This window comes from Falco biarmicus, chromosome 2 (assembly GCF_023638135.1).
Source record: "Falco biarmicus isolate bFalBia1 chromosome 2, bFalBia1.pri, whole genome shotgun sequence".
In the NCBI taxonomy this organism is placed as follows: Eukaryota; Metazoa; Chordata; class Aves; order Falconiformes; family Falconidae; genus Falco; species Falco biarmicus.
Window position 1 is genome coordinate 31,978,129 of NC_079289.1, and position 27,419 is coordinate 32,005,547.

The 27,419-nt window shown below is 44.7% G+C and overlaps 1 long non-coding RNA gene across 1 annotated transcript; it reads left to right on the top strand.

The window, feature by feature from the left end:
• The first annotated feature begins 8,101 nt into the window (after window positions 1–8,101).
• On the top strand, window positions 8,102–13,541 carry LOC130144989 (uncharacterized). The gene is made up of 2 exons (XR_008820335.1): window positions 8,102–8,214; window positions 9,009–13,541. It is a non-coding gene; the product is annotated as an uncharacterized LOC130144989 (long non-coding RNA).
• The last annotated feature ends 13,878 nt before the right edge of the window (window positions 13,542–27,419 follow it).

Sequence of the window (27,419 nt, forward strand, 5' to 3'; positions counted from 1 at the left end):
CATGCCAGCTGCCAGGGATTTGTGTCCTCCATGAAGGCAGAAACACAAATTCTGGCAAAAGATTCCACATGGGAGTTTGGATGAAGCTTCCTCTGGCTTGTTCAGCTATAAGACTAAACTGCTGGTTCAGACCCATCAATGGACAAAGTTTAGATCAGCAAACAATTTCCCAGAAATCATGGAATATTAAATCTGTGGTTCCTGACCAAAAGCAAGAGGCACCTTCTCTCGTTTTTTGCTTTGACAACTACTTTTGTAAGGTGCTGACATAAATTGGGTTGAATTACACTTTGGCAATAGGCTCAGTACTGAGCAAGTGCCATGAAAATTATGCAGGACGCATCAGAAAAAATGAGACAGTAAAGTTACAGAGGACATGGTGAAAGAAGGTGAGACAAAAGAAAAGAAAAAATAAACAGTGGAGAATTTAAGGCAAGGGATTTATAGAATCAGAATCTATGTAAATCAGTTATCCCTTGAGGTACTCTAATATTAACAAAAAAAGTTTTCAATCATTCTAAGCACTTCTTTTTCATGCAGTGGTACAATAAGATTTAAGATAATTTTTGGAATGCAAGTTGCTATTGACTATTAAACACAGCAACACGAGTAATGTATTTTTAAAGGCTATACCTGAAGGCTAAGACTAATCTGGTACAAGAAGCAACACAATACTTCCACTTGAGACTTAGACATCAGTTTTTCCTCTTCATCTTGCTTGCTATAAAATGGAAATTGGTTTCCTAAACATCCTCCACACTACTGCCATCAGGGGCATCATTAGAATCTATGATATAAAAAAGGATCAGGCATTACAGAACTTCTTTGGGGAAAGCAAACATTAGAAAATAAAGACTGAAGAAGTGTTCTGCAACACTACATCTAATACTTGAGATCCCTTGTTGCCATACTCAGACAGAGCTCTCACACAGTAACCAGTGAACTCATTAATACCTGCATAAAGATAAAAAGATTGCAGGTTCTTTACAAATATTTCCTTTCTTTTTCCTTTGATGGGAGAGGAATTTTTTTTTTTTTTTTTCTGCACATGAAAAGAGGCCTGTGAGTAGAATTGGATTATAGCCTGCAGTAATGGCTGTAGTTTGCCTTCCTCCATAGCTACCATTTGCAGTTAACACACACTTCAGACTTTCTCATTGTGCTGGAGCGTACTCAGTCTGAAACAGTTCAGAAGTGGCTGAATGCTTTACATCTTGTACCTTCAAACTCATTGTCACTTCAATGCCAAATCAAGATTAATTTGTTACACTGTAATTCCACTATTTTGCTAATGTAACAGGATGTAGCAGTTTTAGTTCTCCAGTCTACAAGTGGCATGCTGTGTTTCTGAGAATCTTGTTTCCCATAATGCCATTTTATGACCATCAACCCATGTCATCCATGTAGTTTCTCTCTCAAAAGTGATCCTTCTTGATCCTACCTGTAAAGGGTCCTTTTTTTGGGTTCAGGTAGCTTTAAGTAGTGTATAATATACACTTTTTCTTTCTTTTCCTCTTCCAAAAGTTCTTCTGGTGAATCAGATTTTTCATTTTTTCTTCCAAGGCCATTTCTAAAGAGAAGTGCAAAATAATAGCAGAAGACATGTTGCATGTACAAGCACTAGGTTCCTTTATACATATCACTCAGAATCTTGATTGTGAAAAGCCCTATATACTCTTCAAATGCAGTAAGAAAGACCTTAAATATAAAAGATTAATTTTAAAGTTTTATAGCTTCAAGAACAACATAGAATCATAAAATAATTCATACTGGAAGGGATGTCTGGGAGATCATCTGATCCAATTCTCTGCTCAAAGCAGGCCTACACCAGGTTGCTCAGGGCCTTTTCCTGCTGACTCCCAGATGTCTCCAAGGATGGAAACCCACAACTTCTCTCAGCAACCTGTGCCACTGTTTGACCAACCTTATGGGGAAAAAGTTTTTCCTTGTATCTAACCAGAATTTCCCATTTTCCAACTTGTGTCAGTTGCCTCTTCTGTTGTTCTGAGAAGAGTTTGACTCTAGCTGAAAACAGCAGTAGGATCTCCCTTTAAACATCTCCTCTTAAGGCTGAACAAACCCAGCTCTCTCAGTCTCTCCTTATATGTCATGTGCTCCAGCCCCCTGACCATCCCTTTCCATTCAGAAAGGGATGAGATCTTTCACCTGAGAAGTAGATGGGGCTCCTCCAGTGAGTGTTCCCTATATCACCTACACCTCAACCTAACCCTATTGAATGGAAAAGGGGCAAACATGCAGGCAATTTCCATATGAAAAAAGCACCTTGGAGTGCACTTTTTTTAAACTATGATGATACAAGTGAGGTCAATTGTGGTCAGACTGTGAAAGGAACAGAGGAATCAGCTTCTGGAAAAGCTTATCTCCCTGGCTTTCTTGCCATCCACCACAATGGCTGACAGCTTCCAGGCCTCTGCTGGGCACAGTCCACCCCCTGACATTTCTGCTGCCTTTTCAGTCAACTGCTTTGTTGTGTTACACCCTGTTTCTGTTCTGCCCCGTAGGGGGAAAGACACCTATGCCACAGCACACTACCTTTCCTTCCTAGCCCAGGGCTTCTGTTCTCGGGTCTCGGTCTCACACTTCATGAAGCACAAAACAATTCCATCCACCAAGACAATCAAATCACCATTGCTGAAGAGTTGCTTGCTGATCAATGGGCATGCTGCTGTATAAATATCTTTCAGGTGAAATGGTTACATTTGGAGAAATGATCCTTGAACTAACTATACTGCGCAGTTTTTAGATTCTTGTCAGGTTTAATATATAAATAGATAAACTATAATCAACATCCATCACTAATATGTACCACTACAAGGAGAGCCATTACAACAGAACTTTGTTTCAGGACAGAAGGTTTATCTATCACTTTTAAAATGGTTCAAATCATTGAAGCTCAGCTCTGGTAGTGAGCCAGAAATATGTCTGTTTGGACAGCACCAGACTGGAAATGTATTGTACAGAAATAGATCTGACCAGCCTTTCAAAATAATATTCAGAAGGGCTTAATAATATCAAGGAGCCAATAATTACACCATCTGAATTTTCAGCCTTACTTCCCAAACTGAATTTCTTTACTATTTTAATACTGTTATAAAGGTATTGCTTTTAATATATTATTGTTGTTCCTTTTAAATTAGTACTATATAATGGTAGTAACAAATACAGTGTGACAGTATTCTAACAAAATAAAACGAAGTCAAATTATTTCCATTTATTTCAAACATCATAAAAAATGTTGAAATTTTTTTCCTGTTTGCCTGCTTTATTGACTATGTAAAGATTGGGAAGTTTTAGCTATTTAGATACTCCCACAGAATTAAGAAGCTAGATGGGAAAAAGAAAGCTTGCTTTAGTCTTTTTGACCCATTTCATAGTGACAGCATTGGTTTTTCATGTTACCACTTCACTGTGCTGATTTGTGGGAAAAAAATAATTGTAAAATTCCTGTATGCTATGCTTTTACAGCAGATCCTGAGGCCTGACACTTTGACAGAAGTCAGTGAACCTGTTCAGATGCCAGGGTCCTTCTCTACAGGTCTGTTTTCAGGACTGGTACCTAGTTTCCAGCTTATTTTTTTTATTACTTAGCTTAAAAATATTTTGATTATAGATCATGTTATTGTTTTCAGTTTTATTTTTAAAGGTTAGTTCTTAAACATTTAATCAATAGCCACTTCATACAAACTGGAAAGAGCATTTCATTCACTTGTACAGGCATACAAAATGCACAGTTATTTCTGAATCATACTGCACTGCAAGTCCTTTGTTTCAATTAGAAATCCTTGATGCCTTTAAAATAGTTTAAGCTAAGAAATGTCTTTTTACATGGATGTATATTCTCAGGAGGACCATCCCCCCAAACCTCATTTTTTTTTCATTTTGTCTGAATAAAAATTTTATGTTACTTCCTTTATGGTCTGAGTCCATGTGATTTAATTTAATTTTTCTTGATGCAGCCATTTTTAAAGTTCTCTCACTTATTTTTTATGATCTAGAGGGAATGCCTCTGTTAGCTAGTGGAAGACCCAGGTTCCATGACCTGCCCCGATGACTCTTCCACCATTTACATCAAGGGCCTCCCAGAGAGATGCAGGTCACAAGGGTCATACTGCAGTCTTACTCAGGCTGCTTTGCACTAGTAGCTTAACTTCCAATCTATCTTATTCTATGTTAATTTTAGAGAACACATAGAATGAGGAACTGTAAGGGAGAATGCTGGTGAAGGTAAATTGTACAAATAGTGTAGACAGTTTAGACGGCAGCTTAGGAGGCAGAGGTCTACCAAGCAGTTTGGGCTGCTCAACCATCTTCTGCTTTGCCTCTGTTTCTTTCAGAAGACTGAAGATATTTTAAAAAACTCAGAAAAAATGGGACAAGGAACAACAAAAGAAATAGTAATCTCTAGTTTAAGGTGCTGAACGATAAATGTCTGCTCAGATAAACCAGCTGATAAAAGAATCACAAAACAGAAGTGGCCAAAAAGAACCTTTTTTCTCTTAGTGACTGATTCAACAGTTTTTCTAGTTATAAATAGCGTTTCAGGGAATAAATCAGTGACAGTATTAAAAAAGAAAAAAAAGAGTAAAAGAGCCATTCTATTAACTGGAATGCTTGCATTAAAGAATGTTTTTCAGCATCTCTGTCACAAGAGTTAAGGCAATTAGAGTTTAAAACATCTGAGCCAAACAAGGAACAGTAAAATAGAGAAACACCTTATGTCAAGCATTCTGAAAGCTCCCAGAAAGAGTTTTCTGATGGATAAACAGATTTAATAAGAGCAACAGTTAACCTTGGCAGAAGGCCAAGTCTGCAAGTAGCAATTTTATCCTTCTTTCTGGTTTCCTATTAGTTTATGAATGCACACAATGATACTGATTTCAATCAAAGAATCCTTGATTTGTTTTCAGAAATCCTCTTACTAGTAGCCAAGTATAGCAAATCTCTGATATGCAGTAGTTTTCAAGATTATCTATGTCCTAAATTGCAGTTTGGGTGGGATTTGGTTTTTTGTAGGGCTGAAAACATAGAAGACATCACAGAGTATAAAGATTGAATCCTAAAGAACTAGAAAGCAGAAGGAAAACACAGAAGGGAAAGCATTATAAAGGTGACTTGGAAGAGAAATTGAAAGTACATTAGTAAACTAATGGTTCACACAAAGATTTACAAAGATTAAGAAAATTGTTACATACAGCTACATAGCATATGAAGGCACAGACCCCAAGTGAGATCCTTTATTGCATGCATAAGTGCTGGTTATATGCAATCTCTTGTCCACCCAAGTTCTGCCCTGGAATACGCCTACACGCAGCAGAGCACCCTTGCAGCCAGCTCACACACCGCTGAGCTGTTTGCTCCCTCCATGCTCACCTGAGGAGCTCTCCTCTTCCCAGGTCAGTATTTAAGCTGTGGGAGGCTTTGGGCACACCCCCCATTGGGAGGCTTTGGGCAGCCCCTCGTTGCAGGCGGGTGGGCACAGAACTGATTTGCAGGGGAGCTCAGAGAGCCAGATGTAGTGTTAGTTGTTTCCGCACTACATTTTAAGACATCATCACTCTGCAACCTGGCACCCAGACAATGAACAAAGCCTTTCTCAGAAAGGGCCCTTACACAACTAAAACCAATGACATTTCCAGGCAAAAAATATTTCAGTAGTCTAATTTGAAAATAAGTAAACTTTAGACTTCAGTGCAATTTTGCATGTGGATAAGATTAAGTAAACTGTAGCATTATATAAACTTTGATGAAAAGAAAAAAATACTGTGATGAAATAAATGGACATGGTTCTGAAGTGTATAAGCAGGACTGAGTTCAGATTTGACGCTCAGCTAATGGACTTGAATGACAGTTAAACAAGGGGATGGAGACAGGAAGAAGCAGGGGAAGTTTGAAAAGGAAGCCTGGAGTTTACTTATAGCCATGCTGAGTTTGAATAAGTGGTCAGCCATTGCAACAAGATGAGCTACCACTACACAAAAATAACTGGAATCTGGCATAGTTCATGACCATGAGGCTGTGGACAGCTTCCTTGCAATAAACTGGAGGCACAGGAGGAATAATAAAATATCATTAAAAAAAACCCCAACAACCCAATAACAACAAAAAAACCCACAATTCAGGACTTCTTAAAAAGCCAAAGAAGCTGAGTTTCAAGAACAGTAACAAAACACTCTATAGATATGTCTGGACTTTGCTTGTGATACACTGCATGTTATCATTCCAGTCTCACTCTTTGGGATAAGGGTTCTGGCACCTGCCACATGGATCATAGCATACGGAACAATTCCACTTTAAAGATAGCTGCTCATGGGAGGGTTGACTATGAGGTCTGAGTAGATTGCTCACAGCTTTACTCAAGGATGGAGACACCATATCCCCTCTGGGCAACCTCTGGGCCTCCTTCCATCACTGATAAAAATCAAGGCATAGAGTGCACACCCAGTTAGGGAACACATCTAAAGATAGATAAATGTTCTTGTTTTCTCTCATTTATAGGCAACCTGTGTTGAAACTGGCTGACAGATCAAGGATGGTGAGAAATGTTCACAGATTTGTTAAGAAGAAATCATCAGTACCTTGAGGTGCACTGCCAGCAAATCACCCAGGGGCAGAACAGACTGGAAAGAAATGAAGGCCTAGGATGAAAGTGGAGTGAAAGAAGTCCTGACAGCGAGTAGACAGCACATTCAGTTGGCTTAGAGTCAGGGAAGGAGGTGAAAGCACCAAAGGAAACTTGAAGTTATGGAGATGAGCAAGGTGGGTATAAAGGAAAGCAGGAGACTGCGTGGGGGCAGTGGAGCAAATGCAGCACAGACAAGAAACCCTAGTGTTTGTGGCAGGGAAGAAAGATAAGAGTTGTTCAGGCTGCTAGAGACAGAAAGGATAAAAGAAAGCCAAAGGGAGAGGGAATGTTATTTTCTCATGAGATAAAATTGACCGTTATAGTTGGTGAGAATCTAGGTTAAAACCAGAATGAAAGTCTAAAGGCTGTGGCCACAAAGACATGGCTGTGGTCACTTTTGTAGGTGTTACTTAATTCAAGACACCAGGCAGTTGAGCCAACAAGACTCATCAGTGCTGAAGAAGGGAAGAAAATTAGTAGCGGGGAAATTCAGCCCGGTGAATACGCACTAGAGCACTGGATACAGGAACAAAGGAAGGGGCCATCCCTGACGAACCCTGCTGGGCTCAGACCTTGCAATGGGAGAAGAGCAAAGTCAGGGGCAGATGGGGTGGGGGACGACAACAATTTACAACAAGCACAGCACAAAGAGGGAGAGCGGCACAGAATGCCTTCGGACGTGGATCAAAACAAACCTTGATAATGGTTGTGTTCTGTTCTAACCATGGCCAAATATCAGGAACTTTCTGCTGCACGGCATCAAAACCAGGTGAATGTTGATCAGGGGCAAGAATCTGGTTCTGCATTATCAGTGCAGGGCAAAACTCTTTACAGAGGCACCCTTCTTACAGTGTAATGTGCAATACTGGCCAAGTACAACATTATGCTTGCTGTTGTTTTTCACTCTGAATCTTTCCCAAGTTTAAGTTGAAATTTCCCCTCCTCCTTATGATTGTTTTTATAGCTTTGTTAAAAGGCTGCCCTGCGCAGCGCTGGGGGACACGAGCACCACAGCCACAGGCGCAGCTCCTGCCTCTGTTCGAGGACAGGGTAGTTTTGACACCTCCGCTGCTGCCGGTCCCTGACAGGCCGCTCCCGGACCCTGCGGCCGGCCCCGGGGCCGGGGGGCTGAGGCGCTCCCGGGGCCGAGGCCCCCAGGGAACGCACCCTCCGCCCTCCCCAGGGGCGGCGCGGGCCCCCGGGAGCTCAGGCACAGGACGCCGGGAGCCGGGGCTTGCCGGGGGCGGCCAGGCGTCCCGCTGTAAGGCCCCCACAGCCCCCAGGAGAGCTCGGGGCGTCCCGGGGCGCCGGCTCCCCTTCTCCGAGCCGCGACGGCCGCCCCAGCCGGCGACACCTCACGGCCGCCAGCGACGGCGGCGCGCGGGCCCAGGGGAGCGGGGCGCGGCCCCGCGGCGTGGGCGGGGCTCCCGCGGCGTGGGCGGGGCTCCCGCGGCGTGGGCGGGGCTCCCGCGGCGGCGCGGGGTGCGTCGGCGGTGGGAGCAGGCGGAGGGGCTGCGGCAGCCCGCCCGCCCCCTGCTCGGCATCGCCTGTTGCAGCGCCGCTCCTCGCTGGTAACTATCCTCTGTCGGTTATGCTTAATAGGTGATGGTTGATGTCCCCCTATGGTGCTGGCGGGAAAAAATGAAAATTAAAACGAAGCGGAGCTGCCGCCGCTCGCCAGGGAGGGCCCGGGGGGCGCGGCAGCCGGGCGGGCGGTGACCCCGGGGGCTGCGGTGCCGGCAGGGAGCAGCGCGGGGGTCCCGGCGCCGGTTCGGCACCAGGCGGCGGCTCCGGGGGGGTGGGGTGGCGGCGGGCGGGGAGCCGTGCCCCGGGAGCGGGCATCGCTGGCGGGGCTGGGAACGGGGCTGGCAGCGGGGCTCCGCTGCGCTCGGTGTCGCCCTGTGCTCGGCCGCGGGGGGGGGGGGGGGGGCGGGCAGGCGTGAACCTGGTGCTGCTTCAGCAAACTGGGTCGGGCTGAGCCAAACCTCTTAGAATTCATCTCGGCAACACGGTTATTCGGAAATGCACCTGGCACCGCAGTGCTGGTTGAAGTGAGCCCCGCCGGCTGGAGAGCGACGGAAATCCCGCCGGGGTGTGAAGTCGGTTGAGAGTGACTCGGAGATGTGGCACGGGTCAGGGTGCGGGCTGGGCAGGGCAGGGAGGGGGGGGGGTGCCGAAGCGGAGGCACTTTTAGCATCTCTGTTAGCTGAAAACGATCTCGTGAGGTCGCGTTTAGGGACTGACGACCAGTCTGCATCAGTGTCAGGCGAACACTGACCACCCACCACCGTTTTCGGTGTCAAAAACTGCTTAGCCAATACATTTAATCTTAGTATTTATTTTTTAAATTCCTTTTTGTCCACAGGGTCCCACTAAAGGCAACTTCTTTATAGCGGTAATAGTGTTGAGAATTTCTGAAGGGCATTTCCTTTGCCTCACTATGGAAATGAAGAAGCTGGTTTGCATGTTGCAGATGACTCTGCTGTTTGTCCCCTGCCTGCAAGGTTAACGTTTCCCTACCAGGCTGGCAGCAATCAATTTCCCTCTCTTACCTCTGCTTCTGCTCTTCCTTTGCATGTACTCCACTGCGTAAAGTGAGTGGAATAGGCTGAGGCAAAAATTTGGATGCCTCTCCTCAAAAGAAACTGCGTAAATTAATTTAAAGGTATGGCTGCAATGTGTATAATAGATGCCAGAGGGGAAATATTTATGTAACACACCGAAACATTAAGTTGTTTTTTTTTTTATGTAATTGTCATCCAAGAATCAATACTGTGCCCGAGTGATTTATTTTGTCATTGGCCTTTGTGCTTAGCAGTGCGAGATTCAAAGCAAAACGTCACAACGAGGAAATGCACGTTACATGCACACCGTGCGAAATCGTGAGCTCTCCCCCATTAGGCTGTAAGCTCATTTGGGCAGGACTTCCACTGTCCCTGTCTTGGCACAGTAGCGGTGGTTGCATCTCCACCATGGTGTGGTGGTGCTTGGGGCTGGCGGGACACCTCAGTTTCTGCCCCAGCACCCCATTCTGTGGGAGGCGGAATGGGGCTGTTAATGCCTGCCTTTGAGTTTGGAGTTAGGGTACGACCAGGGTGAGCATCCAGACCTGATCGCCCAGGCACACTCCCAAGTCCCCTGGTCAGATGTAGGTGTGGATGACACCCTGAGGATGACACACCTGAGGATGACACTCTGAGGAAGGCTGGAAGGATACCCAAAGGATACCCGAAACCTCTTACTGAAACATTTTATGTGTGTTCATGCTGTTGACAGCGAAATACTGGGTTGCAGTCTTCTCTTGGAGGTAAATGGGGCACTTTATGTCTGGCAATAGGGATAATCCAACAAACCCTTACCAGAATTCTTAAGTTTTCTCCACTGGAGCGGTGACTTCAGCAGGGTTGGTAGTTTCACCAACATGCATGAAGCCAAGCATTTGGCAAGTGGTATGTGGGGTCGGTCCAGGCACAGCAGATGATGGTACAGTGCTTGGGCTTGGCCAGGTCCCTTCTGCCAGGTGCCCGCTGGTGGGGACAGTCGGGGAACCCTTTCCTGCAGCGCTGCCTCCTGGCTCTGCAGCCATGTCTGTATGACCATATGGGCCAGTGCTAGCTAGTACATGCACCCCAGGCTAAAAATCCTACCTGTTGAATACCGGAGTGTGATTTAGGCTTCCTCTCCTGAGGAAGTTTTGCATCCTGCATTCTGGGATGAATTTTTGCTTTTATAGGGGCTCCTGGCAAAACTTCTCCAGGCTTCAGTGGGATTGGCTTTTTCCTCCTTTCAGGAATAAGGTGGCCTTTGTGTTTGCAAGACCAAGGCCTATCTTTCTTTGTTTCAGCATAAAAGAAAGTTACAAGAGCTGTACTTAAAACACCATCTCACTCAGAGGTTTGTGTGTTTTCCCTGGTGGGGAAAGAGCCTTTTTCCATTTTCTGTTCCAGACCCTTCCCATGGCAATGGCAGGGGCTGTGACAGCAGCTGGGTAGTGGCACAGACGCCTGAGCAGGTGTCTGGTGTGACAAGACACATGGGAGGGACTGTGGCCCAGATCCCCAGCAGTGTCTGGCACTGTTCTTCATTGATGATCTGTTATGGGTGACCGTTTGGACGGTACTTTCATTGGCTGCTTCCAAAATTATCTCCTCTATTCCTTTAGCAGTCATTAAGATGTAGAAATTGTGAGTGAGAAGGTCAATAATGGTGGCAGTCCAATAATGGAGTATGCTATACACGGTATTCCTGAGTTAGAAAACAAGATGAAACTCAGATGAAACCCCATTTTCCACATCACGGGGTGCTTTCTCACCATTAATGCTTACCCTCTCTCATCCCATCACTGTCTCTGTAACAGACCTGCAACTCCTGAATTTTCCCATGTGCAACACTCACTTCAGGTAGCCCTTGCTGAAAAATAAGCCCTTAGAAAACTCATACCCTCCGATCATCCACACAAAATCAAGAGAAAGGAGCAGCGAAAAACCACAGGCAGGGTTGTGTTGGGAGCACATGCCAGGAGATCAAGAGGAGGAAACGCAGAGATACACGTCTTCTGCTCCTTTGCATGCACAAGTGTAACCTGTACTATTGCTAAATAACCATACTTATTTATTCATGTATTTATTTTACAGATAATCTGCAGGGTTTTTTTCATTAAATTACAATAATTCATCAGAAATTCTAGTCTCTTCCATGCTATTAGAGAAACCACATTACAGTTTTAAGGGCTGGATGAAACTCTGTGCGTTGCCAAAATTGAATGATTTTCATCAAGAAGAAGCTAGGACCATGCTGCTAGTCCTCCTGCTGACCTTTAGTATTTATTGCTGACATAGCACACAACTGGAAAATTCAGCAATTGGTAATAGCATTACAAGGCGGACTTGAGGGATGGTTTTCTAAACTAGTGGTGGACGCTGCAAAGAAAACATTATTTTTTCTCTCAGTATTTTGCTTTTTTCCAGGCTCTCTTTGTGCTGCCTGTGGGCAGAGACCCTCTGGAGAGTGCCCAAGCAGAAACCCTGACCCAGCCAGCTCTCAGGAGCCCTGAAGTTGGTCCTGCTATGTGCAGGCTTAGGAGCCTGAGTCCGGATGCTTGGCGTTAGCGAGGGGAATAGTCCCTGTGTAAACATCTGCAGTCTGTAGGTGCCTGTTTTTCCTTCCTACCCTACCTAGTGACCCTTAGTATTTACAGTGCATTCATTTCCTTCTCACTTGCAGGAAGACAGCTAGTCCAGTTTCCTTCTCTTTTATAGGAAGGTAGCTAGTCCACTTAATCAGTATTTTGAATAAACCTAATATATTTTTTAATCTGCTTTATTCATATTTACTCTTTCTATTGTGATCTTTTTTTTTTATTCTGAATCAGTATATAACATATTTCCCTAGTTTAAAATGTATTTATTTTTGTTGATTTTCATTATTGATCCTTCAATATTTATTTTCCTGTTGTGATATTTTAGCATTAGTAGGCCTTTATTAGATTGTGAATGTACACCCTTGCTGCTGCTGTTTCAGGAAACTTCTGAGGTTGTTCTGTAGAGTTTTTTCTTTAAAGAAAATCTCAACGTGTTTAATTTTGCTCTTGCAAGGCCTTATCTTGCAGAAAGCGGACTGGTTTAGCTGGGAACACTCATACGTATGAGCTAAGTAAGCAGGTATGCTTTTAGATCAGGAAAGTTTCCTTCCTCGTAGCATTGCGTTTTAATGTAACACACTGAGCATGAGATTTGGGTACGTGAACTCCAGAGGTCCTTTGCAACCAACATACCCACGGTTCTTTCTTCTCAGTCTAAGCTGAGTACGACAGGATGGAAAAGCATGGTTAAAGCTCTGGTGTTGGAGTATTTGGGACAGCAGAGTGGCAGCCCGTGTCTTTCACAGCACACTTAAATCGACGAGTCCAAAGTTTTTGGAAAAGGTCAGCATCATTCTGAAATTGATTTCCCCAGAGATGAAGAACTGTAAAACTGCAGTAAAAAAATATTTGTTTCAGAGACCTGAGTATTTTACAAAGTTTTTTTTTGTTCCTCTAAGCAGAAATAGCTGTATTTCTTACCAAAGTGGAATTTCTTTCCTCATTACTGTTCCTGTCATTATGCTGTTATGTTTCCTAACCTTGAAATGAAAGCAGTTTTGTTAACTTTTTATAAATGCTTGTTACCATGTTGGGATTGAATTGCCTACCCCAGTGTTGTAGAAAAAAAGTGCAAAAAAAGTTTCATTTTCTTGAGTGTACACAAGGTAAAAGGGAGGCAGTGTGCTGGGTAAGAGTGGAATTGTGTGAAAAAAAAAATGAAAAAAAGCCAGAGTTACTGAGCTACTGCTTCTCCCTGCCCCCGCCCCCAGTAGTTTTATGGGGTCATCGTTAAACAGCAAGGAAAAATGCAAACCCTAGTGTCTGCTGTTAAGCAGAAGACTCAAACTGAATCACTGAAGAGATACTTAAAAATAGCATCATTAGAACATCTTCTTTGTTTCCTGATTATGTAAAGACACATGAGAACATTCTCTAATTTTTATTTAAACAAATGTCTGAATGATTGACTCTAGGAAGTTGTCAATATAATTGTATTCTACTGCTTATGGGAAGAACTCAAAGGGTGATATTTCAGTGTACCTTACAGACGAAATGCCTCTCTCCATTTGCAAGAAAATAAGTAATTTATACCATATATCAAAATCTTTACAAGCTATACAACTTTTACCCTACTTTTACATTTGAAAACATCTGTACTCCTAAGTGTCAGCAAACTTTTCTAGCATTTATGTCCTGTTGTTTTGTATACAGTCCTTGCTTGCCTGACATTCTGTAAAGAGAAATATGAAGTTCAGTTTGTGAGACTTCTATCATGAAATATTAGTAATAAACTCTTGAATATGTAACTGGCTCCCATTAGTTAGCTTTGGTAGACTATTTTTCGCTTCTTCCCCTCCCCATATGTTTGCTGTCTTTTTGTACAGGCAAGTGTCATGACTTTGCTCCTCAGTTTTTTCACCTGTGTATCCAGGTCAGAGTTTTCAAAATAAAACTGAGATTTCAGATTAGCCAGTCTAAGACATGAAAAAAATAGAGCAGTCTCAGGAAAGTGCTGAGCAGCTACCATCAGAAAGCTGGACCTTAAGGTCCCAGGGACGAAGACGCATCCAGGCTTTCTGCAAGACCTGCAGACCAGAAGTTTGTGGAAGTCCTCAGGTTCTGGATCTCAGAGTTGACCCGTTCAGGGTTAAGGGAAATGGCAAAGGTCATACAGTGTAAATTTGCTTGAATTACATTTTGCAGGTGCAGTGAGGTCATTTGCATGTTAGTGACTTGATCAGCTTGGCTTTAATGAGCAGAGTTAATCAGAACTGTGATTAACACAGGAAGTGTGAGCAGGGACACATAATGAGCAACAATGTAAAAATATTCATTGTTGCCTATGAATTAAAATGATGTAGTTCATGTGTTCTTTAAAAAAACCTTAGTTTCTCCAACGACTCTTTTTTTAAAATACCCACCTTGAAACTCCATGAGCATGCTCATCAGGAGGGTCCTCACCGACTGCTCTGTTGTAAGGGTAGGCAGAGCAGCCCCTAGCTTGGACGAGCTCCCCTTGCTAAAAAGACCAAGACTCAGCAGAAGGAAAGCATCCTCCTCACGAGGTACCCAAAGCCAAATGCCTTGCCAAGTTGGTTGGTGGGGTTGCCCCATAAAGAAGCCATCTCTGAGTGTGGAAACGGGCTCCCCTGTACCCGGTGGGAAAGACTTGTGGTGCCACCAAGTGCCAAGCCTGGGGTCATCTGCTGCCTGTGAAGTGGGTCAGTAATAACATAGACATCACATGGATAGATGGTGCAAGGGGAAAATAGGGCAGAGGAAGTAACACTGTGCAACTCCCTTCCTGATGAGATGGGGTCATCAGCTGCTGAAAGTCTCCCATGCTCATGAGAGTGTGTTTCTCAGGACTAACACCAACCATAAACTCTTTAAAAAGAAACTGTCTTTGAATATGCATGTCTGTAGGAGGCCTGATATTTGCAAAAGTTGTTGGGTTTGAGGTAGCACTGGACATGTCAGTATGCACAAGGCATTTGGGACAAATAATTAGTTAGCCAAAAAAAAAAATCCCGAAAAGAGAAAATAATGTTTTGCTTCTTGATGATGGTAACTGTTCTACAGGATGAGGCAGTAATCAGTTTCTTTATTTTTACATTGCAAACACAGTTCTTATATTGTCCGATTGCCTCAGAGAGATTGCTAGGTCAAAAAAGAGGTATCAAAGGAGAGATACTTTCCAGAAAATGAGACAGGGATTTATAGTGACTCAGAGAAGGAAAATACCCTTGCTAAAGATCCTTTAGACCCACCTTAAAGGATAGCTGACACATTTTACATCTGATTTCTCAATGCTGTGATATACCCACTGGTATAGCCCCAGTATTTTTGTGTGGATGCTACACTCCTAGAATTAGAAAACCAGTTTTCAAGCCAATTCAAAAGCAGCCCTCAGGTGAGGACTGGCATTTGACACTGATTTTCAGATAACCCCTGCTGGCTGCCCTTGCTGCAAAGCTTCGAGTGCCCAAGCATTAGCCTTTGTCTGCAGTTCTCATTTGCATCCCAATGTTCAGACATCTTCAACATCTACTTTCACAATTACGTACGATATATAGACAAGCAGAAAGTCAGAAGGGGAAGGATGTCTGATGGTTAGACCACTATTTCAAACCATAGGAGATGTCTCCAAGATACATGTATTAAAAATATGTCTTTTTTTAAATAAAAGAAGTAGAATATTAATTAATTAATTACATTAGTCAGTGGCACCTTGGTTACTACCAGCATTTGAGCTAGCTTCTTTAAGCAAATTTTTAAGCTAGCTTTTTAAGCAAATCGTATTTCTGCACTACTCTGCCTTCGGCATCTACATACCTTTAGTTAAATGGGTTTGTGCAACCAATGGTAAACAGAAATCTTTGCAGCTGCAAGAGAAGTATCCCCTTAGGCTGGAACTACCATGTATCTGCCATGTATTTATCCTCTCATCCTTCCCCTTAGAGCCTTTCTTGTGGTGGGATTTGAGGACTCCTGCATTGGCCCAGGTGCACAGAACCCATGCAGCAGCATGTCCTAGAAATTCTGGACAGAAGCGCACAGCCTTTGCTTAAATGCTGACTTGTTTTGCGAGGGCAGCTAGGAAGACTTGCTGAAAAGATGGCCTTTAGTAAAAGCTGGGGTTGTGGCTGCAGACAGTTGTGTGCTGGGAAGGAAGGGGGACCACACGGCTTTGTGGGGAGGCTGCAGCGCAGCCAGTACACAGGATCTTAGTAAATGCACAGTAATTTATCTCTCACTGATGAGTCAACATCTCTTCCATTCATTGCTGGAACAAACCCTTGGCCATAGAGTAGCTGAAGCATAATAGTTCACATGCCAGCTGTCCTCACGGTGCCTCATTCATGTGGCCATGGCCAGAAATACACCTGCCAAAGGTGTCCCTGAGCTTTAAGTAGAGAAAGCCCACAGTACTGAAATCTCACTGGGGTGTGGAAATGCACTTATTTTTAAAATAAAAGGTAACAGATCTTCAGCCATGAAGGAAACAGATTACAACATACAGCTGAAACTACTGAGGAAATACAAACAGGCTGAACTAAATCTAGTCTTTGCAAAAGTGCCTGCAAACCCTCTTGTTTAAATGTGATGTGTGAGTCACAGCTTGCAGCATGCAGTTGAGGATGCCCTTAATCAGTGTGCTGCACAGGAGCACGGGAGGTCTCCTCTGCGAAATGAATCAGGAGAAGACTGGTTTGTAGGGGATCGCTGCAGGCCATCAGAGCTGCCCCCTAGTTTTTGTTCCTTTTGCAGTTGCAGGAACAGCTCATGTGCAGAGGAGGGAGAGGAACCAGGCAAACTGATGGGATTTTCCGCAGTGGGAGGTCTTTGCCTGGCTCTCCTATGGTTTGGCTGTGCAGTGTGTGTGACAGCTAAAGCAGATATTTCATTACACACTACTCAGTACATGTAATATGTAGAAGAGATGAAGAAAATATTTTGTTATAGCTAAAACTTGGATACTTGGATACTTTCCACACTAATGCTTGGAAAAGGATTTAGAGTTACTGTCATGTAGGAAACTCATTGCTGCTCATGTGAAGCTCATAATTCACCAGGTGGGAAAAGGCAAAGAAATGCCTGAAGGAGCATTAAACCAGCCAAAGCAAGCAGGCAGACTGCTCCTGGCACTCTTGACACTGAACACTCTTTCCCTTGAGCTATTTGGTGGTTTGTGCTAGACTTTCATCTCAATCTTATTCCTTCAGTCCTGGCTAGCAAAGGGGATTGTAGTAAAAACTGAAGGTGCTCCTGCTTTCTTCTCCCCCATGCTTTTGCAGCTACCTGAATGATGGTGGTAGAGCAAACCATCCTGTCTGCCTGTTATATCTGGTTCCTCTTACCTCCCTCTCTGTTTCATTTGGGAGAGTGCCAGCCCTTTGGGGCAGCTTGCCTTCTTACCCTCTATCTTTCTTCATTCCTGGAACCACAGTACCCAGAGGCTCCAGGAGCTCTTGTACAAACTAGCCCTAGCAACAAAGAAGACACAAAGCTGCAAAGTGGAAAAAAGCTGAGCACTTGGGACCATTCTGGAAGAAAAATTCCTGGCTGCCTTACCCATTCCTCTACACAAACTTGAGGTGCCAGGGAGGATGGTTTCTGGCCAGCACTTCATAGTGACTGAGGCCATTTTTATCCTTGAGCAATAACATGGCTTATTGTACCTGGTCCAAAATTTTGGAGTGGACTCTGTGGCCAGTCTGTACATTACTGGCCATGGCAGTGCTTGCCAGGCATGTCTGCCACCAGCTTCAGTGGGAACGGGCCTGGTAGAACAGGACTGGCAACCCCCAGGGTGGATATGTAGATACTCCTGGCTGTGGAGATCTGCAGAGGACTTACACTGCAGCCTCTTTGGCTTGCTCCTTGTGCCCATGGAGCATGCAAAATGTCACCAGCACTGCAGGGTGTCGAAACTGCAGGAGGAAATCATCTTACACTGATGATGCATCAAGAAATCCTACTGCTCAGGTGGTATTCCTGGTGCCCATCTCTCCTCTGTGTACCCTCAGTTATCTTGTGTGGGATATGCAGAGGAGACAGAGGCAGAGGGTAAGGTTCCATGAATGGCTTTCAGCTATTTGGGAAGCTTGTCTGGCTCCATCCTCCCTGTGTCCGTGGAACACCTGCTTTCCCCCTTCCCTCCTGCTGCCATAGGGCAGGCATCAGCTCACCAGGGCAATCGAGCCCCACACTCCCTGCATGCCCATGTCTTGTCCTTGGAACAACTTCAGTTGCCTACCCAGGGGCAGTGACAGCAGGGCTGCTGGCCATGCCTCAGTTGTCCATACTGGCCAGTTGCTCACTTCCAGGTCATGACATAAGCTGGCCAGTGGTATCATCTGCAAAGGTTTCCTTCATCCTGAATGTGTTCAGGGTCTCTGTCCCTGCTGTTTGGGAACAGCTGAGCTCAGAGGTGAGGGTGTTTGCCATTCATTGTGTGAGGCACGGATAGTTATCTGAGAAGAGGCTAAATAGATCTGCCCGAGATCATCTCCAGAGCTGTCCCGCTCATCAGCCCAGCTGTAGAATGAGGGATGGAAACTGGGCAGCAAAGTCGGCTAGGAGCAGGACTAGTGACACTGTCCCTTTGGGGTTTAGGTTTAGGGGGTGGGTTGTGTGCTTTTGCTCCCTACAGGTCAATGAGTGCCTGGGAAAATGGACTCACTGTTGACTTGTGGGTGACCTGCAAGGAAGACATGGTCTGTGCATTTTTTTAGTGGGATGCAGAGCTGGATATGGCCAACCACTATTGCTCCTTGGGCTGTTTGTGCAGGGGATTTCTGGGCAGCTGCCTGGGAGGGTTTGTTCTTTTTCCATGATATGTGAAAGCGAAGTGGGCATTTGCTGGGATTACTGGTGTGTGTCACTTGGGTAGCACAGGGTTTATCTCCTGGCTTTGCCCTGCAGAAGGCCTTGGTTTCTAAATTCCTGACACCACTGACAAACACACAGAGAAGATCAATACAGTTGTGGAGTTTTCATTTGCTGCTGAATTGTTTAACATTTCAGTTTCTCCTGTGTCTCTCGAATGCTGTGTCAAAAGAGCAATTAATGTTTGTTTCAAGTTTATCTGTCTTTTAGATAACACGCAAGAGCTAATGTTTTGTGCTCCTTTTCAAGAACAGTTGTTTAGGGGCTCTTTTGAGTCTTCTGACATTTGGAAACACACCTGTTGACTTTGCCTCATTAGCTTTTGGTGTGCATTGCCACAGCAGCACAGAAAACGGAGCAGCTAAATGAGGATGCAGAGCCGAGGAACACCCCTGCATGTCTGAGGATGTGCTCTGCCTGCTTCCTAGCAGTGCAGGCAGCTCCTGTATGGTACCCACTGGCAGCAACACAAGCAGCATCTGTGTGCTGCTGACAAGTATCTGACACGTCACACTTGGTACTGGCTTTCGAGTGGTGGATCCTTCCATCTCTCTGTGTTCCCTCAAAGGTCTTTCACTTTAAGCAGTCAGCAAAATTAGTCTGGTTTTCACTTTTACCACATGCGCCTTCTGTATGATTGTTAACTTAACTACTGTCCCAATACAGAGGGTCTTCCTGACCGTATTTTAGTTAGGTGTTAAATATGTTGATTGCTAAAACTTGTCCAGGGTGCCTCAAACTTTTGCTTAGGCATGCAAAGCCTCACAATCTTGGCCACCGTTACTGTCAAAGCCTGGCTACTGCTCTGTATAGACTTATAGAATAGGAACATGTCTTTGGATGCATACCCTCCAATTGCAGAGCGCATCCACATCTCTTCAACCTTATCTCAGCTGAGCTTCCAGCCTTATTTCAGCTGAGCTTCCAAGAGGTGTCAATGCTAACCACTAGGGCAGGAAGGTGTTTGACCAGCAAAGTGAAAAAACAAACAGAACAAGAAAAGCAAGGAAAAGCTTGGTTTTGCTTATTTGAGATAAGCAAAGTTGATACTGAAAACATGAAGGAATTGTAACTGGGTTTTTGTGGGGCTTGGCCTGAAGCAGAATTGCAAGTAAGACCAGCTGTAATCGGTGCTCACGATTGCTAGCAGGCAGAGAGGGGCAGAAGTGTCTCCCGCTTCCCAAGCTTTTTCCCCTCATATTTGTTAGTTTATGTATATCATGAAAGGGATTAATCCCAAATACAAGCTCTGATTGGAGGTTTTCTTAATCACCATGTAAAAACATTATTGGGACTAGATTTGTCAGGAAAGAGGGTGGCCTTGTAAGCATTCCTTTTCCAAAAATAGAGATGTACCAGGTAAGAGTTTGTTGGATTCAGGACCTTTGCAGAAAGCCTGACCTCAGATACCTCCTGTCTTTAATTTCCATACCGATGCCTCCATCAAAAAAACCCAAACCACCCAATCTTTTTTTGTCTTCCTGCAGCTCCAGTCGATGCAGGACGTGTTCCTTCTGAGTGAAAGGCTGTCACCCAGTGCAGCACACGGTCAGCCTAGCGCTGGTTCTCACCTCCACCTGCAGGAGCATGGCGAGTCCCTCTGCTGCGGAGCCAGAAGCAGGGCTGGCTCTGCAAACACAGCCGTGGCAAGGCTGGAAACGAAATGCCCTCGGTTTGGGCATTTGTTCTCCACATTCTGTACTGAATTATTATTTTTTTTTATGTTCTGTAGAAACGCAGCAAGTTCCTCCTGCGGGAGGCAAACTTCCCCTCCCAACAGGGAACTAATAACTGCTTGTACAGGTTTCTGAGTGGCAGCTTCTGTGCAGAACTTCAGGCCATTGACCACCATGCTTGGAAAATGCAGGCAAGAGGCTGTAAAAAGAAGTGGGGCTTCTGAGCTAAATACCCTTAGAAATATTGTGAAGAATGCTCACAGAAGCACACTGCGTGAGAGCGAGAGAGCTTAAACAGGGTATGAGCCAGGGAGTAAGGAAATGGCAAGAGGTGGAGGGAAAAGGGAAAAAACTTACAGAAAATGTGCAAAGGGAAAATGAGAGAATAAAGGGGAAAATGCCAACAAAAAGAAGAAGAGATACAGGAATATAGCTTTTAAAGAAGCTGAGTTAAAAAAATGAAAAATAAGCTAAAAGGAAAGCAAACAGCCTAGGAGGTTAAAATTTCCAAAATGTAAAAACATATAAAATATAAATATAATGATGTAGTATTCAAGAAGGTACGTGTGCGAGTGAGCCTGTGTGCACATGATATTTTGTTCAGTCCTACAAGTGTTCATGTGCAGATTTCCATCTGGGCCCAAAGGAAATTGAATTACATTTTTCTTGGCAAAAAGCTGCCTGTGGAGAACTTGTCTGGGGGGAGCAGCTTCACTTACAAATATGGGTTTTTTTCCTGCAGTTGGACCAGCTTGCAGCAGAAGACAGGTACTTGAAATTGTGGCAGTGGGATGGCGGCGCCTGGGCTCCCAGCAGAAGTGCTTTATCTTTGCCGTGACAGCTGCCCCAGGCACATGGCAGAGCCTTGTGCCCACATAGCAGGCAGGGCAGGTGGGTCTGGGGAAGCCCATTTTGCCGCTAAGCCAAAGCCACCTATGGTTTATTCAGCAAAAATTGGGTGAGATAGACTGTAAGTATAACAGATAAGTTACAGTGAGACAGCTTTTGACAAATTCAGATCCTCAGAAATCATGACTTTGTTTCCTCCCAGCTTGGCAAAATCAAGTGTCATAATTATAATTAAAAATAAAATACTTTTTCCATCTGTTTCTCCATGCTTTTTACTCCTGTAAGCCTCTGACGAGTTGAGCCACCGAAGTCACGTTTTCATACTTTTTCCCTCATCACAAAGATGAAATTGTAGAATCATAGAATCATTTAGATTGGAAAAGACCTTTAACATCATCAGGTCCAACCATTAACCCAGCACTGCCAAGTCCACCACTAAACCGTGTCCCTAAGCACCACATCTATGCATTTTTAAATGCTTCCAGGGACGGTGACTCCACCACCTCCCTGGGAAGCCTGTTCCGATGCTTGACAACCCTTTTGGTGAAGAAATTTTTTCACAATACCCGATATAAACCTCCCCTGGTGCAACTTGAGGCCGTTTCCTCTTGCCCTGTCACTTGTTACCTGGGAGAACAGACCGACCCCCACCTGCCTACACCCTCCTGTCAGGCAGCTGTAGAGAGCGATAAGGTCTCCCTGAGCCTCCTCCTCTCCAGGCCGAACAGCCCCAGTTCCCTCAGCCGCTCCTCACCAGACTTGTGCTCCAGACCCTGAAAGAAAACCCGAACAGCTCAGAAACAGGTTTTGGGCTGAGTCAGGGTCTAACCAAGACTCTGGTTTTCATAGGATTGCCCAAAAAAATAAATACACAAGAGCCAGTATTGTTGCAACAGCCTCTGTGAATGACACTTCTAGACCCATATCCTTTTGGAAACGGATATATCAGCTGGAGGAGTCACCGCTGGTCTCTGTTCGAGCCGTGGGATTTGGGTGCTCTCCTGGGAGAGGCAGGGCGCGTGCCCTCCTCCTCCCGCTGCAGTCAGACCTGCGGGCTGGCTGCTGGCCGTGGCTGCTCTGCTGCTTAACAGTGGCCAGGCTTTTCCAGCCTCTTCTTTTCACTCTCCCACCAAGTAAAACCCAAGATTAGTTCCTGCACCGTTATTAATATTTCACCAGTACTCGCCGTTGCAGCAAATGGATGGTTCTGCTCAATAATTCATGGCTGGGTGTAGCCTATTAAATTTGTAGTGGGGTGTACACTTTCCTGTTATTTATTTATCATTGCTTTCATTTTACAGGGTGTTTTCTTCCCTGCCATTTTTCACTTGCTTAAATGCCTCTCCTTCAAAGTTCAGGCTACTTGCAAGAAATTAATCTTGTTCCTTATGCCTTTTAAGTAAGGCTAAGCTCTCACTGCAAGGACCTGGGACTGGGCCATAAGGAAAACTTTCAAACACATTCAGTCACTTCAGTGCAGGAAATCACTTTCAAGCAAATGACTGGGAATTCGGTACCAAGCCTGACAACCCAAAGTTCATCCATGGCCTCAGAGCTATCTGCTTTTTGTTTCACAGAGATGTTTGGCTATTTCTGCTGAGGAAACAACCTGCTCCAGGACCTACAATTGACTGTTGCCCTGTCTCACCCTCTGCCAGCAGACACTGTTCTCTCTCAGAGCCCTGAATGTATGTTTTGAGATGTGTAGATCTTTCTAGGCTGGTTGTAGGTTGTACCCCCTGCTTAGGAGTGATCTTTAGCTTTGTGATGTGGAAACAGTCTACTCGTAGCTTATTTGAGCGTTGTGGCTCATCTTGACTCCTAAATAAGACAGCTTGACAGTGAAACTGAAATAAAGTTTTCCTTAAAAGGCTCTACGATGGGTTTTCAGAGTTAAGGGTTTGGAAACCAAAAGCTGCACAAGCATGTAAAACCATAAACCAGTCTCCCAGCCTAAGTTTAACAGGACATTATCCTCCTGGTCGTTCCTGTGCCCAGCTCCAAGGGAAAGTGTGAGTTTGGAGAGCCACTGGTCCTGAGAATGACCCTGCCAAAAGCATGCTTTTCAGTATGAGAGACCTTCTTTCTACATTCCTCTATCTCCAGACGTGCCAGTATATGAGCCTAGGCTTCCCTTCCTGCCCAGGTAAAAATGCCTTGTTGCCGATTCCCGCTCAAGGCTGCCAGCCCTGCTGTGTGGCAGAGGTTTCCCTTCATTTTCTTCACACCTGTGCAGGCGTGGGCCAGCACCCTCCACGCTGCCTTCTCCCTCCTCCTCTGGCTCCGTGCAGCGGCTGTGCAGGGCACCGCTGGGAGTGCCGGTACAAGGGGTCCTGGCATGGAGGGTGGTGGTTGCATGAGGGTCAGGGATCCCATGTCTCTGGGAGGGACAGCTCAGTGGCAGGCTCCAGCTGGAGGTGAAGTCCTGCAGTGACAGGTCTGCCCCACTCCTTCCTGCACGAACAGATTGAGACAGAGAGTGAGATGCTCTTGTTGCACCAACAAGTATTTCATGATATCATGATTCCAGCTGCAAAAGACCCTGGTTTCCAGGTTGTGAACAATTCAATGGGATCACCCACTATTGCTTTGTATTCTCAAGGCTTTTTCTGGCAGATGTAATGCAGGAAGAATACAGCACAAAAGGTCTTATTTTCACATGCATTCTGCAAAGCTCCCAGTCTTTAGTATTCTCTCTCCCACAGAGATCACAAGTGGCATTTTGAGATACATTGCTAACGCAGACAGTCCCAGCAGTAGGTCAGATTACCTCCCCTCTACCTGAGCACATGCCATCAGAGTAATGGCTCCTGCTTCACAAGGACTCATTTACCTTTCAACAGCATTTAAGTTCTCAGGGTCCATTTTCAGAAGCAAGGCAGGTTATTTCAGTATCTAAATCACTAGTGGCTACTGGAAGTGTCACTGACTTCAATAGGAACAAGAATGGGGTCACATGGAATAAAGGTGTGATTTAGATTGCATCAAACTGTAGTGGGAATTAGACTGGGTACTCTGTACTTACGTAAAAGCAAGATATTATTTGTTTAAATGAGATCATTTTTAAATAATTTCCATTAATTTTGATTTGCCCTAGTTTTTCATGGACCAGGAGGTTCCTCTCAAAGGGTTCATTTAAAATTGTGCTGTCATTAAAACAAAGACACTTTGCAAGGTCCACAGGAAGCTGCCACTGTCAGTCTGGAAGATTTGTGCTGCTGTCCCTGCTTTGCTCCCCACCACGCCCTTCCCATCCTGTGTATGTTCTTGGAAGGAGGACAGTCCACAACCTGTGACTGTATCAGCAGCGGCAAGGGAAGGTGGTGTGTGATACGAATGTGATTTTGCAAAATAATGGCCTTTGGAGCAACTCATTCCCTGAAGCAGAAGCAGTCTCCAGGAAGACCAAGGAAGAGGGTCTTGGGAGACTGCAGTGAGCAGTTACAAATGCAAGAGCCAAGAAAGAGGTGGTCGTGCCAGAAAAGGCCACCGCAGGAATACTCTTCCCTAGTTCCCACAAGGAAACTGTTCACCTACAGCAGACCTCAAATCTCTCCTCAGTTGGGGATCCCTGCAGACCCCCTCTGGGCTGCCAGAACACAATATTGCCAAGTAATTTGAAGCTGCTGCTGTACCTTTTCTTAGGCAGATGCCCCAGTTCCTTTGAATTTAATTCCCACTCATTGGCAGAAACCAATTGGGATCAATGGTTCCTGCAGGGTTTTTGGGTTGCCTCTTACCTTGTTAAGAAATATCCAAGCTTGATGACAGGAGAAGGTGGCCAGTGGCTGCCCTTGCTAAGGCTCCCCACGACACCCAGGGGTGAAGGGGAGGAAGGTGAGAGCCCGCTGGCAGGCGAGGAGGCAGGAGTGAACACCTGCTGCTGCTCAGGGCTGGCAGGGCTGAGGCAGGGGCAGAGGAGAGCCAAGGCTGCAAGAGAGGAGGACAAAAGCTGTGGAAGGGTTTGAAGCCTGCAGTGACACAGCCTGCCTGACCTGCAGCGAAGCGTGGCTGCATTGCACGGGCAGCAGGATGAGAGTATCAGTGCTGCAAAAGGTACGTGGAAAGAAAGGTCCTTCAGGCACAGGGATGATAAGGGGCAAGGCTTTTGATGTGTTTTAGTGGTGACAACAGAGGGGAAAGGACTGGTTTTGAACCTGTTTGGCTGTGGCTCAGGGGCATAGTCTGTTCATAATTATAGTCCTCTCTCTGTCAGTGATTAGGCACAGTGCATGTTAATTTATGGTTCTTAATAGTCATCTTAGCTGCTTCCTAATATCCTTGCATGTAACTGGAGGAACACCCTTCTAACTCCTCTGCCTTTCATTCAAGTAAATCTCACAGTAGCTGCACTGAGATTTTGCCCCTAAGACTGGAGCTGTAGGTCAAATGTATTATTTTTCTAATGGGGGACAGTAATGGACATTGAACTCGGTATCACAGCACATCCTATCGTAACACCAACCAGTCTGTTGCTAACTGTAAGCGTACTTCATTTATATTGAAGAGTTATGATTCAACACACTTCTAGGAAATAGATACTATAATGATTGCCTGCAGTATCCTGTCCTGTGTAAGAAATTACATTAGAGAGATCATTGGTATATAATCATATATTGCCAGCAATACCATAAACAAGCATCACATAGGTACAAGTTAACCAGGTACAGGTGGGAGTTAACTATTGCACTGTACCAATGCAGTGTATTTCAGTGCTGCCCAATAAAATTGTTATTTGTGTGATGCTTCAAGGATGCACAGTGCAGAATTTAAATAGTGCGTTGTCATGACAGGACTTCAGCTCAGGTTGTCTGTAAAGACTATTTAAGTTTAGTGAATTTTGGTGAGACAGCATTTTTAGGTATACACAGTGACATTCTAGTAGGTCTTGCAGTAAAGCAGCAAAAGGAAAAGGGATTCATGGTCCATATGGCAAATATATAATTTTTTTGTTGTTTATAAATCCATCATACTTTAAATCTCATCCCCACTGTTCTCATATTTCTAAGCTGTTTGAGCACTTTTTAAGCACAGCTGGTGCTTATTGATATGTCCTGGTATGAATCAGTACTGTGTGCTGATGACACAGGATTAAGCTCAGTCTAATTGAGATGAATATAAAATATCATACGCTAGGGTGGAAAATCTGAGTACTTCACCTAACTTCTGCAACAGCTATGATAACTCAAGGGAGGATGTTAAGAGTGCTTAGCAAACGTCTCTGATAAGAAAACGCCCACCCCTAGTTTTCCTGTGCAAGTAAGATGTTAGATTTAAGGTATGCATCCATTTGGTGCCCTCTTCCCTATCTCAGAAAAGGTACTGCAGCATCTAAGGAGGTGTTGTGGAGTGCAACAGAAATAATTAAGGATTTGAAAAAGCCTGTAAGAAAAAAGTTGGGGCAAATCATCAGGCTAGTGTTAAATATCTTAGCAAACAAAGAAGGGGAGTCTGTCAAATAACGAAATACCACACAGGAGGTATTTTTCTAGTAGAAGGAAGTAATCATAAATGCCTGGAACATATTTCAGTGTAATTCTGAATACAGCAAATGTACGTGTGCTTCAAGGATAGATCTTAACTATGGGGATTTGTTCATGAGAAGGTTTTCCTGAAGCTCTCTGACAGAAGCTTGTAGCTGATGGTTCAGCTGGTCTGAAGAATCATGAATGACAGCTTTTTCATTAAAGCCCATTCAGTTGGGTTATTTTTTCAGCTGCCTGTTTTCAGAGGTAGTAAAAGTCAGAATAGAAGTTGTTAAAGAAGCTGAAGGATGATTCTTCAGCCTATGGAAAGTGGTGGGAATTCTGCTCTTAAGGCAGGACATTTGTTAAAATCCCCATGGGACTGATGAATCATTTTAATCTATTGATGTTGTGTTTTCAGTTCTGCTACAGCTTCTGCAATGCTGCATCACCAGGGTTGAAAGACAGCTAATGTTTGCATCCATCACACACTTTTACCCTTGACCCTCAGTGTAGCTGGGAAACATACCCTTGAAATTAGTGTCAGTTGTGAGGTGGCGTGAGGAGCACTGTGTCCTGTTTGAGGCTCCCCTGTACAAGAAAGGCTTTGACAAACCGTAGAGAGCCACCAGGGTGGTCAAGGGGCTGGAATACATGAGATCCAAGAAGAGGCAGAGAAGGCTGAACTTGTTCAGCCTGGAGAAGAGAGGGCTGAGGGGAATCTTACTGGTGCCTACACCTACCTAATCGGAACTTACAGAGAAGACGGACCCAGCCTTTTGTCAGTGTGCACTGAGAATAAAAGGTCAGAA